Below are 14,069 nucleotides of genomic sequence, written 5' to 3'. Positions count from 1 at the left end.
GTTTTCAATGACGCGGGCACTAGGCTTGCCTTATTTTGTACACTCACGATTTTGTATCGATAGTGCATCGCTGTAGACGCAGCACCGATGACATCCGAAGAGCAAGTGACACGTGGGATTCAGTGAATGAGGCAGTGACGTCACGCGTGCAATGAAGGAGGCACTATGCGTAACTTTAGTCAGGCATAACCATGGAGAAACCCTGGCGTCGGGGAAGCGCGCGGATCCTGCTCTTGCTGTGAAACAAAAATGTCCGTAAGTTTCTAGAAAGACGAAACACATCGCTGATAACAAAGTGGTCTCTCCGCACTCAACACCATTCTTCTATGACGTAGTAGTTCTGCGGAAACCCGCAAGGTGGAGAGAAGTAATGAATAAAGGGAAATCAGACATCCACCCTTTCGTAGCAATTGCTACAAGGGAAACCCAAACGGGTTCCTCAAAGGAAAGCCTCATAGTTGAAGAAAAGTTCGTCCTGGTCCGTGACTCGAACCCGGGACCACTGCCTTTCCGGGGCAGCCGCTCTACCATCTGAGCTAACCAGGCGGCTAGCAGATGGCAGGGCGAAGTCGAATTTGTCGACAACACGAAGCAAAGGCAGGAGTTTGACGTAGTAGTTCTGCGGAAACCCGCAAGGTGGGTTTCCGCAGAAGGTTTCCGCGAGGGTTTCCTTTGTAGCAATTGCTACGAAAGGGTGGATGTCTGATTTCCCTTTATTCATTACTTCTCTCCACCTTGCGGGTTTCCGCAGAACTACTAAGTCAAACTCTTGCCTTTGCTTCGTGTTGTCGACAAATTCGACTTCGCCCTGCCATCTGCCAGCCGCCTGGTTAGCTCAGATGGTAGAGCGGCTGCCCCAGAAAGGCGGTGGTCCCGGGTTCGAGTCCCGGACCTAGACGAATTTTTCTTCAACTATGAGGCGTTCCTTTGAGGAACCCGTATGGGTTTCCTTTGTAGCAATTGCTACGAAAGGGTGGATGTCTGATTTCCCTTTATTCACCATTCTTCTATGCAGCACGACATACGCGTAGTTCCTCACCGATACCGAGTTCATGGTGTTCCTCAGATCAGGCGGCTAGAGCTCGGCTCTTTGTTTTCAAGTACCGTGGAACCGACGGCTGGCCCCTAACAAACCACTACGCCGGCCGACAAAGCCGCCGTAGCGTCTCCAGAAAGAAGAAAGAGAGGTACACGTCGTCCCTCTACGTCGGCAGAGGAGTCCCCATTTGGGGAACTTTTTGCATCTGCTCGCGTCTGCGTCCAATTGCTTTGGGGCTGGCGCGTCCTTTGTACCTTGGTCTCGTCCCCGGTGCCGTGGAACAGGCTGCGGTGGGTGGAGTCGAAATACCATTGACGGCGCGCCGGGTTGGCTTTCGTTACCAGTCGTTTCAGTTCACTGCATCTCCAGACCCGTTTTTCTCATTTAGCTTGGATCTGCTTTGAATCAACGGGAACAGACGCGCCTCGAGTCTTTTTGTGGCATTCAGCGTGATTGCATCTTGAGTCTTGTGGGAACATGGTTAGTCGGACAACGACGCCGACGATGATGAAGACATGAAGAATGTTTACTGTAGTGCACTAACTATGTCCGCACAAGTAAAGATGGGCAGTAGGTCGATCCTCTTTTCTCGGTGTAAATCTCGGGGCCCGCACAAACGGTTAGAAGTATCACACAAACGTCATACAAATTCTTAAAAAAAGCCATTTACCTAAGCTTGCATAACAAGCTTCCATAACACTGACCTATACAGGGGCCCTAATTCAAGCTGAAAGAGGGATAATTGTAACGAAACCACTGGACATGTCTACTGGTAAAATGGTGTTGTGAAGAAATCAGACAAAGAGAAAAGACCCCTTTTCATTTAGGTACGTACAAGTGAGATTTACTGAACCAGATTGCTGTGGGTAGGGAAATAAAGTGAAAACAGAAAGCATACTGGGCATGCGTATCAAACTAAATGCCGAATGAGGTATATAGTGCGCCTCCTTTGTGACACCAAATTCAAGACATCCAGCATCTCTGCTGTCTCCCTTATGATTACTTCCTTAAGCCTTTTTTACCACTTCTCACGATGACTGAACTTTACTGAGAGCAGATCAAGTGGTTCTGGTCGCCTTTCCTGCACGGGGACTTTTCAGTCCACGCAGTCATGTTACCTGAATACCTGCCTTACCCTGTTCACCAGCTGACGCTGGCCGTCAGGGTTGAGGCTGGTGGGCTCGATACCCCACTGCTCCCGTATGGGGTGGGAGATGCGAGGGATATGGGCGTTTCTGAATATATTCTTGTTCGAACAGTAGGAACACAATAAGTAATGCATATCGGATTCACATAACAGAAATGCCTACACTGCATTCGAAGATGTGCAGCGGTGATGCAACAGCGTTTCACTACGATTTCGTGAAGCCACCTCGACGGCCCTCAACATGGGACGGGGTGCCACGAAAAGAATAGTGGATTTGGTGCATTCGTCAATAAGGACTCGGCTACACCTGGAGTGAGTTCTTCATTTACACGTTCGCGTGTTCGTAACTTATATTCAACGAAGTTTTTTCGGATGTGCTGACAAGCGGTTTCGTCGAAAATTAGCCCGTCGAAACATAGCGAGCAACGTGCACTTGCATATCGCAACCTGCCGACTGGAAAATACCTCGCGCGTAACGACGTTCATTGGGCAACTGATTTCGCTATGTCACGAAATTACAGCGAAAATGCCAATAAAAGTGCCCCATAGAAGAAGACGCGTAAAAATGGGGTGACAGCAGACTAGCAAGTGATTCTAATAACATAAAGATCCCCTTACCCTCTTGCGAATTGTGGAGATTCAGCCTTATTCTCATGACATATTAAAATAATCTTTTTCTGAGGTATCTGTTTCATTAAAATGTAAATGCAGCCTTACTAGATTGATAACTGAAGTAGTAGAAAATAACACTGCGGGTCATCTGTGCGTCAGTGTCCCTCCTCTATCTCGGTCCAGAAAAACAAGTTAGTCTGCAAATGATGCTTAGTGTGGGCCTGCAGCATATTCTCAATCTCTAACCAGCTTATCTCTATACTTGTACTCTGTGTCGAAAAGAAACATTTGTTTAAGTTGGCACGAATACCATGTCCTTCCTCAGTCGACGTTTTATTGGCGATAAGCCTTGTGACTTATCTGTTTCTAGTTTCAGCAAAAAAAAAAAAAAGCGCTGTGATTATTTCGGTATGCAATTTATGAGGCTAAAACGTGGAGCTTGCAGTTGCGTCTGAGATTTCTCGAAACGTACCAACGATCGTAAAAATTACACCATTGAAATAAAGAAGTCACCTGGAGCACCGCACAGAACCTTCGAGTCGTCTTCCGCCCACTAGTCCTCAACTTGCACGACTACTGCCTCTTCCTTACATCATGTATAAAAAAAAACGTGTCATGAATACAATGCATCACGTTATTATACAACACTGGACGCACTGCGCGAAGATAAATAAGCCATATTGTTCCCAGTCGAGAATCCTAGCCACATGGTAAATTTTGTTGTTAAGTTCGCTCAATCAAGTCATTACAATTATATAATTATTAAATTACTGCTTTGAGTGCCTTGCTGTCAATGAACACTTTGGAGGAAATATGAAAGAAATTTGAAGCCGGCATAATTTCAGCCCAGACTTAAATATTTTCCGGTTGTTAAAGAAAGCCAACAAAAATTAGAAATATAACGTCACCAACCATCCGCCTCTGCTAAGTGCTAAAAATTCAGCTAATCCCAAGAAAATCACACTGCATCAAAAAAGACGTTTACGGGCGGCGGCACTATTCAACTGCGAAGAATACAATACGGACTTCGCTATTTTCGCATGGAGTGTCCTGTGTGGGCATGTTCTTTTTTTTTTTAAGGGAATACAATGATAGCTGGAACGCCACGCATACGCACCCATAGATTGTCCGCTACACTCGCACACAACCAGAATGTGCAACATTTTCTATCTAGAATACTTGTTTATTCGTAACGAACTTTTTGTTGAGCCACTTTTGCTCAGCACTGGTAAAATACGATGTAGCTGAGCCAAAACCTGCCGTTTCTTTAGTAGGCCTTTCATTTTCCCATTGAAACATTGTGATGTTGCGCGTACGCAGTACACGAGAAGAGAGCACTTTCCAGAAATATCACATTGTCTTGGCCCCTTCATTCTCTCTCTCTCTCTCTCTCTCACACACACACACACACACACACACACACACACACACACACACACACACACACACACACACACACACACACACACACACACACACACACACACACACACACACACACACACGCACGCACGCACGCACGCATGCACGCACGCTTAGTCGGGACCCTCCGCCTTAGCTCATTGGATATGGAATTGTGCTGCTGAGTTCGAAGTCGCAGCTTCAATGCGGGCTGCGCCTGTCGCATTGCGATGAGGGCGGTACGCAACATGGCTCGGTACCTTGACTTATCGTCAGCATCAAAAAAAATTCCAAGTCGTCAAAATTATTCCAGAGTCCTCAAGTACGGTGCGCCTCATTGCGGTTCTGGTACGAAAAACGCCAGAATTATTTTTTTTTGGCCCATGCTCCTTCATTATCATAAAGTGTGTGAAGTGCAGGCCTTCCAAACCAACTATATTCTTTTTGTCCTAAACAAGGATGCAGAGCAGAGTGACCACAGACTGGACGGTAGGGAGGCAGATGCATTTCCACTATGCCCTTCAAGTGCTCTCCCGTTCCCTTTCAACTTAGTTGAACAGAAACATTAGCCTCGTAGTGCACTTGTGAGCGAAATAAGTTTCGCCCAGTGTTTCTATTATTTGTGTTGTTACTGTCGTTCCGAAGGAAATCCACAAGTGCCATCTTCAGTTAAGTTATAAACATCAAGAAAGGTGCCTGTTTTTTTTTCTTGTCTCGTCCCTAAATAATGTTGCGGCACCCTGTTGAAACAATTTCAGTGACGCAGTAAAGTTGCAGCTATATGAAATCGTAAAGAGACAACGAAAAGTTGCAATACGCATTCCTTAGCCTCATTCTCGTAATGTCTCGTTCGGTTCCCGACTAGTATTTTTCATTTCCGTGCATTCCCCGCCTATTATGTTGACGAGGCAATTATGTGCCATGAATGTCGTCCAGCCTATGATCTATATTCTCCTTCTCACAACGATAGCATATACTGCACCTGCACATTGCAGCTACGTGCACCGGTGTCAACAGATGGCTCGCAATATGCCCACGCGAGCTGCTTTTGCTATGACCTTTCAAACTTTGAAACCGACCTGTCATTATTCCACCATACTCTATAGTATGGGTGGACATGGAAAAGATGCCAAATGTTTGGCGACGAGAAACTCAGGTTACCTGGAAATATATCACTCAATAAGATCACCGAATCGGGCCACCGACATGAGTGCAAGAAATAAGTCATTCTTTTATTTTTCTCTCAGAGTCGTATTTTTTACATATTGTCGCAGTACAACGCGGACAGTAGACAGGGAGACGCTCAAGAGCGGCAGGACAACTTGTTCAAATACAAAACAGGCCAGAGACACGTCTTCTTCGTCCTAGCCGAGTCCCACTTACCGACTAGACGAAATCCGTTAACGTCCCTATCTTCGTTGTCGTATGCATAGAAGAATAGACGCACGCATCAATATTGGACGTTAGGGGTTGATGATGCGTATTTCTTTCCTTTCCCAGAGGGGCAGACTGTTAATGGCACCCTGCGGTTCCTTTGCGCAAGTATCTATTGAATATGTCTTCATGGCTTTCTATTCATCGATATTGTTTTGGAGAGTGGGAACGTCGGGTCCAATTTATTATTTAGACCGAATGACCTAGCGTTTATTTCCATATTTTTACTCGCGGAATACAACCCCCTCCATGTGCAAATAAGACTGACGAAGGAGCGTATGCGGGCCTACCTTGTGTTCCATCCAGGCTTTCCACCGTTTCAGTAATACCAAAGCGGGTCGTTGCAAATCTGAGAGCAGCATCAGTGATTCCGGGGAAAACAAACTGACCTGAAATACTTTTGTTGAAAAGGCCCCGCGACTATCCAGATGGTCGTGAAAGTGATCGCCTTGCATGAATTTGATCAAGTGGATTGTACACAATAAAGCACGACCCACGTTCCGCATAAATATTAGTTGACGTTTCTTCGCTGACATTGTGTATAGCTGCGAGAATAATACCCGTAAAAACAAGCGAGAAAAATGGCATGCACTTGATCTCGATGAATCAATGTGAAAATGAAGCCGCACTAACGGCTCATCAGTATAGTATAACGAAAAAGAAGATGGCGGGCGAGAAAGCATTTTCCATAACTTTAACTAGAGCCATGACCATGATACACGTTTTACTCTGAACTATTTCGTTTCTGAATAATATTGATCATTTGGTGTTCATGTGTGCATTGCCTGCATAGGCACTCCTGGCAGTTTTCATACTTGCCTGCCAACGGGTAATTTAGATTGGCAGACACGAAGCAAGTTGGCCAGAGACAATTTTAAGCTTGTTTTCTTTCAAACAATTTTCTTTCACTCCTAAATAAAATGTTACATCAGCACTACAGCCGCTTCCGTTTATGCAATGCGCGGTTGTATGCATCAGTCTAAATGCCGCTTAATTATTGGACAAGTGGGTCGCTTATTCCACAATATATATAAATTGTTTAGGTGTGGGAATATCATTAAAGTGAAGATACCGCCTTTCGGAACACTTGACTTAATAGCTGAATTTTATGTTGATGATAAAGACAGTGATTAGTCGCCTCAGACGTCAATGTTTTCAGTGGTCGAGTGTATGGATAATCTAACATTACCGCTTCCTTATACCGCAAGGTCGAGGGACATGAACGAGACAAATTAGTTTTGATTTTGTTCGTTAGCCACGGAGTTCAGCTCAAGGCATCTCGCACTTCAAAATATAAAGCTCCTTTTTGAACAAAACAGAAAAGAGTCAACGTGGTTAATGTTATCCCTACGCCGAAAACTGAAAAAAGTGTCTCACATGAACACACCCGTTTGCAAGGAACACGCTGTCGTCAAGCCACACAAGAATCTCAAAGTCAGTCCGAAAGATATGCTCTGCCAGATCAACAGTTTTTACTCGAAGGGTAGCCTTTGATTTATCTGGCCTATTATGCCGCATTGAATCAGTTTCGAAATTCTGTACAATGAGCGAACTGTGTCCCTTCCGAACGCTAAAGGAACGTATAGTCGGCTCGTTCCCTCATTTGCATTTCATGAGCTACCAAAGTCGATGTTGGTTGCATTGGTCTGGTTTCTATATTTCACAAGGTTGGGCACGCGGTTAACCACCACTTGATGAGAAAAGATTTTCTTTTCTTTTTTTTGAAAAGAGGAAGGAGGTGTGAATTCTTGGTTTTGCCGAAATAGCCGTAAGTCACTCCAGCAATTTTTCGTCGATAGAAGCACCGTCATAAAAATCGCATATTTGTGTTCGCATCGCGGGGTCAAAAAAAAAAAAAGTGGAAAGAAATTGAATATCCAGTGACGATGCCAAGCTGAACACAACTGGAATGTACGATACAAAGAGAAGGTGGCGCCACTTTGAGCACAGAGGAAAGCAGAATGTCGGAAGCGTTTTTTTTTTCGCGAGTGTCAGGCAGGATGCGCTTTCGTCGATTTCGATGCCATCTCGGCTAACCGTGCGTGCTCACGGTAACACGGAGGCGCGCAAACTTATCTGAATTGCTAATACGCGCGTCCCGTGGTTTCGCCACTTTCCAACGTCGCTTCTGTGACTGATACAGCCACCACGTCGGCGCCGCTTAGTCCCACCGCATTCGCAGACATGCGCTCACGTGCTAGAATCTTTTAAGGGCTGGAACGGGAAGCGCCCCGGCAGTCTCAGCGATCGCACCGCAGCTTGAAGCCGTTCACGTGACAGCTGTACGGCGCACTCTACCGTTGTCTTTGAGAGGGTGTGGCACGAGCTTTTATGGACATTTTTGTTTACTGTAGTTTCTTTCACTTGAAGATTTAGCTTCCGTGGGCAGCGAGTGCTGCAGCTTCGCCCTTCGTAGTTGCGTACCCTAGTGTACCCTAGAGAATTAAGAAAGAAGAAGAAAGATGCCCGTGAAAAATGTCACTTCTTCAAAACAACGTAGACAAAAGCATGTGAAATGCCGCAAGTTTTATCGGAGGCAAAAACAAGAAAAGAAATTATGGTAGCAGTAACACACAATGCATTTGATGCTGAGAGGAGGGCTAAAAGGGATGAGGTTTCTGGGTAATGGTACGCTCAGCTAGTTCTGTGCCAAATTATAAAACATTGTACTTAGAATCTCCGTAGGATGTTTTACCGAATGATTTGTTGTCTTTTCGTATTAACGACGTGGTATTGAGTGGTTTTGCGCTGGTGTATTTGGTATGATTGCGAGAACGACCGCGAACCAATCGTGAAATGGAGAAGCGTGTTTTCAACACCGAACTGCCGGGTAGGTTGAGTGGACACGGCGGCCCTGCCGTGACGATGTCACCTGAAGTGCCTTTGTATGTGCAGGTTTGCGCGTCGATCCTCATCCTAGCCTCCGCCACATCGCCGGTTATGGGGGACATTGGACGCCAGCGCTCCGATTCCCCGGCTCCAATCGACGAAATGCTGTGGCAGCTTCCTGGATTCATCGCCGACGCCCATCGCCGTGCACCAAATATGACTGATCATCGCCTCGTGGAAAACGGCCTCTGCGCACCATCGATGAGCACACTGACGTCACACCATCGTGATACGTCACGGAGCCTGCCAGCTATAAATCAGGTACTGCGACCTACGATCATCAGTGGACACGGCGGCCCTGCCGTGACGATGTCACCTGAAGTGCCTTTGTATGTGCAGGTTAGTGCAAAAAGATACGGTTTTCGTGGTGATTACCTTTGTCTAGTTGTGCTGCCGTGTCCACAAGTGCTGCTTGATTGTGTCTGCGACTGTTTTTCAATGGCATGCATACTTCTTAAACTTTCAGGGGATGTAGAGGAAAACCCGGGGCCTATTTCTGTAGCCACCCTAAATGACATTCTACAAACCCAAAAAGATATTTTGGCCAAAGTTACTCAAATTCAAGAAAAACAAACTTCGTCTGAGGCAGGCATAGTGAAAATGCAAACAAGACTCGATTCCATCGAAGCGAAACTCGTGGTCCTAGAGAAATCCCAAATAAGGCTATCAAGTATTGAGGCTACTATGAGTGATTGTCAGGCGGAAATCGCTGCACTAGCTAAACAAGTCGATGGCTTGGAAAATCAATCCCGGCGTAGCAACCTGATTGTAAGAGGTATATTGGAAGATGAGAATGAAAACGAAGAAACATTGCTGAGAAAAGTAAACGACGACGTTTTTGAGGCAAAACTCGGAGAGAAGCTAAGTACCATTGAGAGAATACACCGTCTTGGTAAGGTGAATCCGGGTAATCATCGTCCAGTTATCCTTAGGATTGGCGATTTTAGGGAAAAAACTAAGATTATGAATAATTGCCACAAGCTTAAAGGAGGGAAAATAAGGATTTCAGAGGACTACAGTAAAAGAGTGCATGATATTCGGAAAAAACTCTGGAATACCACTGTTGACGAAAGGAAAAACGGGGCCAAGGTAAAGATGGTATTCGATAAGATGAAGGTGAACAAAATCCTTTACGCCTGGGACGAAACTACGAAACAAAGGTACACATGCCATACCCCTTCTCAGAGTGGCAATTGACGCAGGAACAACGGGTTAAAACCGTTGAAAGTGATAAATGTGAATGCCAGAAGCATATTAAATAAACTTGTCGAATTAGAAAGCCTAATCATAGAACATGAACCTCAACTAATAGTAGTCAGCGAAACTTGGCTGCACAAGGATGTACTCGACACTGAAGTCACCCCTCCTAACTATAAAATAGTAAGAAGGGATCGAGAAGATAGAGGGGGGGGGGAGTTGCATTAATTATCAAAGACAACATAGCATTTTCTGTACTTCCAGATGTGAATGGCGTAGAAGCACTATGGGTCAAGATAAAATTAGATACACAAACAGTCTTCATTGGGGGTGTTTACAGGGCTCCAAATGCTCCGTTGGACGTCCTGGTAAATCTACGAACATTTATGAACACTTACCTGCCTCAGGATGGTAGGACATTGTTACTTGGAGATTTCAACCTACCCGGCATTGACTGGTGTTCGCAATTACCTGGAACACGAGAAGTGCCTAGTTGTGAGCAGTTACTGAACTGGCTTTTTCTCAGAATTTAGTTCAAGTTGTGTCTGATTACACAAGGATATGTCCTACAACATCATCCATACTTGATTTAATTTTTGTTTCCGAACGAATGCAAAGTTCTGTCTGCGAATGTGAAACACTGGAGGGCTTGTCAGATCACACGGTGGTTTTGTTGTCATTAAAGGCATCACCAGATGTCATAAGTACTTCGTCCAAAAAAAGTTTCTTTAATTTTCATGACGCTGATGACGCTGCTGTGATAGACTGTCTTGATTATTCATATTCAGATTTTATGCAGCTGTATGATTTAGGTGCTAGCACGGACCAACTATGGGAATTCTTTTCGGAATTAGCAGAACGGTGCCTTAATCACTTTATTCCTACGAAAACTAAGTGCACGAATAAAAAGAATCCCTGGATAACCAGAGATATACTTCATCTCAAATGAAGACTTAAACGCAAACGTAAGGCTTACTCACCCAACCCAAACCCCGAAAATAAACTATGTATTCGCCGCATGAGTCAGGATTTAAAGAGACTTCTTAAGGAATCAAAAGACAGATTCTATAATGTGACGCTCACAAAATTTCTTCGCGAGTCACCTGGCAAATTCTGGCGCTATATAAATCCGCCTAAAGTTCTGCATCCTGCTCAGACCGAGGATAATGCCCATAAGCGTGCCGAAGATATTAATCTATATTTTTCATCTGTTTACATACGTGATAGTGGTATACTGCCTCCTTTTAATGTTGACACTGAAAGACCTCCTATTACTGATTTACAGATTAACGAGCAAGGTGTTCTAAATCTGCTATTACATATTGACATTAAGAAAAGCCAAGGTCCAGATCGTATCCCTAATGAGTTTTTATATAGGTACGCTGAATGGATATCTAAATACTTGTCCAAAATTTTTGTCTTCTTTTAGTAGCGGACGCTTTCCAACTGATTGGAAACGAGCAAAAAGTTATACCGGTTCATAAAAGCGGAAATAATTCTGTTAGTAATTATCGTCCGATCTCGCTCACTAGTACAGTTTCGAAGTCACTTGAACACATCATATCCAAACACCTGCTCGGCTATCTCGACCAGCATGATATCCTGTATTATCGTCAGCATGGCTTCCGAAAGGGGCTGTCCACGATTACCCAACTGATAGAAATAGTTCATGACCTCGCAGAAACAATAAATTCACGTGGTCAAACAGACATTATCTACCTTGACTTCGCAAAAGCATTCGACAAAGTTTCGCACCAAAAATTGTTATATAAGATTAATGCGGTCTTTAAAAACCAAACACTCACACAATGGTTTTCTGCGTATATATCCTCCCGTGAACAGTGTGTAACTGTTGGAGGTTGTCAGTCGAACATACTGCCCGTTGCTTCTGGTGTACCGCAAGGTAGCGTCTTAGGCCCACTCCTATTTTTGATCTTTATTAATGATTTACAAAGTAACATTGATGTTCCATTAAGACTTTTTGCAGACGACTGTGTGATGTACAGTACTGTAAATACAGTTGATGATCAGATTAAATTAAATTTAAACCTGCAAAGAATAGTGAGATGGTGTAACGACTGGCAGATGGAGTTAAACTTTAAAAAGTCGGTGTTCATGTCAGTAACTAGAAAGAAAAATGTTCTTGATTACAATTATCAAATCAACGGTTATATGCTTGAAAGAGTCGATCAGTATAAATACCTAGGCATAACATTTACATCAGATCTACGATGGAGTACCCACATTGAAATTGTCATTTCCAAAGCTTTTAAAACACTATGGTACCTGCGACGCACTATGCACAGTGCTACTCCGGATGTAAAGTGCCTCGCTTACAAAACCCTAGTCATGACCGATAATCGAATATGCTAAAGTAATATGGGATCCTCACACAGCAACTAATCGTCACAAGCTTGATAGGATTCACCGACTCGCTGTAAGGTTTATCTTTAATAAATACCGCCGGAACCATTCTTCAACAGAACTCTGCCAACAAGCCCAACTACCTATGCTAGAAACCAGAACCAGATATGAAAGACTAAAAACTATTTACGTCATTATCAATAATCATCTTAAAATAGATAAATCAGATTACATTGAGATCAAAACTAATGAAACATCAAGGCATCGTCATAGTAAGTTTATCCCATTACCGACTATAAAAAATAATTGTTTCAAGTTTAGTTATTTTCCCCGAACTTGTAGAGACTGGAACTCTCTTCCAGATTCTGCTGTTCGGTCGACATCATTGGCTGAATTCCTACGCCACTTAGATAATTTAATCTATGGCACTAGCATAGGGCGATGAGATCAGATTGCTGCTGTATAAGATTGCTGTTCTGATTTCTGAGTGATGCGTTTTTGTTTGTGTCTGCATTTCACGAGATGATCTTTTTTTTCCTTTAACTAATGTATAACTATCGTTTTCAATATGTTCTGTACTACTTATTTTGCTGCTCAGTTCCGTTTTTTCCCTCCTGTTATAGCCCCTCAATGAGGCTGACAGTATTAATAAATGAAATGAAAATGAAATTAGCTGTTAAGTGCGACCTGCACGAGACGACGTAGAAAAGGCGAGTAGGAGCAATGTTCACTCGTGTTACAGATAGTCTGCTCCAGATATCAACGTGGGGTGAAGTGACGAGGGAGATGCAGGAAACGAAGGAAACGTATGCAGGTTTCCCTGGAACGTCGGTATCGGGCGGCCGTCGGCACGGCGTTGTTCCTCTCGATCATTGCGTTCGGTAGCCTGTTGCTGTAGTTCCACGCTCCGCACAGCAGCGTTCATTTGTTTCTGGCGTAATCTGTATTCACGCCCATACTCTGCGTTCCTGCGTTACCGTTCTTCTTCACTAAGCGGCTGTGGTCGACTTGGCGACATTATGGTAAATGCGACAGCGCTGCGGCGACACGCACCGCTGCGGAAGGCGGGACAACGTGATCTGATGAGGCAAGCAAACCACTGCAGGTGGCGGCGCCAGATGCGCTGATGACGTTCCGATCCGAAGCCACGGATGCTCCCCAGTTTGAGTGCGTGCCTGATTGTACAGGTCACGTGGTCACAGACACGCGGTCGTGATCTCCTGTTTCCACAGCTGGCTTGCTCTACCTGCCGACACAGGGTGTAGTACGGAGCCAACTCCATAGCCATCCTAACGTCAGCCTCTCTCGCTCGAGCCACAACACAGACGCAAGGTTCTTCAGTGAATTTTGAGAAACTACTAGCTTCGATTACAAACTTTCCTGCGTGATCAAAAGCCATGATAATATTTTCTTAGAGCAGCACGCAACTTTTAATTTTAACTTTTCAATAATGAAAAGAAACACTGCTTAGTTGTTACAAATCACCACAGTATTGAGAAGGCATTTTATCAGAATTTTTATTTCATCGCATTTGCTCGCATTTACCACGTGCTTTTCAAACCCTTCTGGCTATGACTTGCGAAGTGTCCCAACCTTGGCGCACGACATACAAATATTTCTTTTAGACGCCTGCATGCAAAACGAAAGTACTTTCCATGCAATGTAAAAATAATCAGTGGCGCTGGCAACATCAGTATGCATTGTCTTAAGGCACGAAACTATTGCACACAAAAGGCGTTGGTAAAAAATAAGCCCGTTACTTACTAAATGTGTTATTTTATTTATGTATTCACACCAACGTATCTATCACAGTGCCGTCCAGGCAAGAAGGGGAGTTATTAAGGGATTGAGTGCAGGAATCTACAACAGAAAAACGAAGAGAAATTATAAACAAAAATCATACAAGGCAGAAAGAAATTGCTGCCTATCCCGTAATCGAAAGTAGATGTAAGCATGAAATAAGAACCGGCCGAGCAAATCGGGTGG

At 44.2% G+C, this 14,069-nt stretch overlaps 1 non-coding gene across 1 annotated transcript; it reads left to right on the top strand.

The window, feature by feature from the left end:
* The first annotated feature begins 824 nt into the window (after positions 1-824).
* On the top strand, positions 825-899 carry TRNAS-AGA (transfer RNA serine (anticodon AGA)). Its single transcript has one exon. It is a non-coding gene; the product is annotated as a tRNA-Ser (tRNA).
* The last annotated feature ends 13,170 nt before the right edge of the window (positions 900-14,069 follow it).

This window comes from Dermacentor andersoni, chromosome 7, assembly GCF_023375885.2.
Source record: "Dermacentor andersoni chromosome 7, qqDerAnde1_hic_scaffold, whole genome shotgun sequence".
Classification (NCBI taxonomy): domain Eukaryota; kingdom Metazoa; phylum Arthropoda; class Arachnida; order Ixodida; family Ixodidae; genus Dermacentor; species Dermacentor andersoni.
This window is presented reverse-complemented; position numbering and strand designations above follow the sequence as displayed.